The sequence below is a fragment of the Pteropus vampyrus genome, unplaced genomic scaffold, assembly GCF_000151845.1.
Source record: "Pteropus vampyrus isolate Shadow unplaced genomic scaffold, Pvam_2.0 Scaffold6089, whole genome shotgun sequence".
NCBI lineage: Eukaryota > Metazoa > Chordata > Mammalia > Chiroptera > Pteropodidae > Pteropus > Pteropus vampyrus.
In genome coordinates this window covers 4,299-5,318 of record NW_011894870.1, presented here as the reverse complement: position 1 = coordinate 5,318, position 1,020 = coordinate 4,299, and positions in this window count along the sequence as shown.

Genomic DNA, 1,020 nt, shown 5'->3' with positions numbered 1-1,020 from the left:
CCAATTGATATTTCTTCTTTTGGTCCAGACCATCAGATTTTAAAAATAGCTTCGAGGTAAGGAAAATGTCATTTTCTCACAGTCCAGTTTTCTGGAAAACTTCCACCCGCCACTGAAAGTTATACTCTAGGAGTGAGGCAGACACATGCCAGAGCTGCAGGCCACCGCGAGCCTGGAAAGACACAGTCCCGAGAAAGGTGGCTTCTGTGCCCACTAGTCATTTTTATAAAGAGGAGATGACGTGAAGGGCTCACGACAAAGATGATCACAAAAAGTTACGCGATAACGAATCGTCATTGGAATTCAAAATTCCAGGATTTTTTAAAGAGATGAGGTGCCAGTTTCGATTCAGTTTCAAAGATGGCATTACAGGGGAAAAAAAAAGTAATTTTAAAAATAAAAAGGTTAAAGGAAAAGAAAAATGCAAAGGTTATCTAAATTGTCGCATGCCCTCCCTTCCCTGAGCCTTGTGTTCGTGACGAACCCTGGTCGCACTGCCCTCCACTTCCAGCTCGCTCGGAGTGTGATTGCCAGCAGTTCATGGCTTTCTCAGCGGAACCCGGGTGAACGCTGGACCCCTGCCTCTGATGGTGTGAGTCCAAGTGTCTGGAAGCGTGTCGCCGTCTCCACCTTGATGCGAATCTCACTGCTGTCCCGTCTACTGCCTTGGAGTTTCATGTTGTTTGCTTCTTTCTTGTGCCCAAGTCCTCAGCTGAGGGTTTTGCCTGCTGCTCAGACACGGCTCTGGCAGCGACCTCGGTAGGCAGAGTCTTGCACTGGATTTGCTAGTCGGCCTGTTCCCCCCACAGCCAGGCTGGCGCCTTTCCCCTCAAATCCTTTCCTTCAAATCCTTCTCCTCAAGCGCTCCGAAAACGAGCTTCCAAACGGAGGCTCAGGGAGGCAGTGAGGCCTTCCCAGCGCTCAGGTGTAGAGCCAGAATCGGAGCCAGGTCCCCCCTCAGGCCACCCAGCAGCTGCTGCTGCTCCTCCTCCTCCTCTTCCTCCTTCCTCTTCCTCCTTC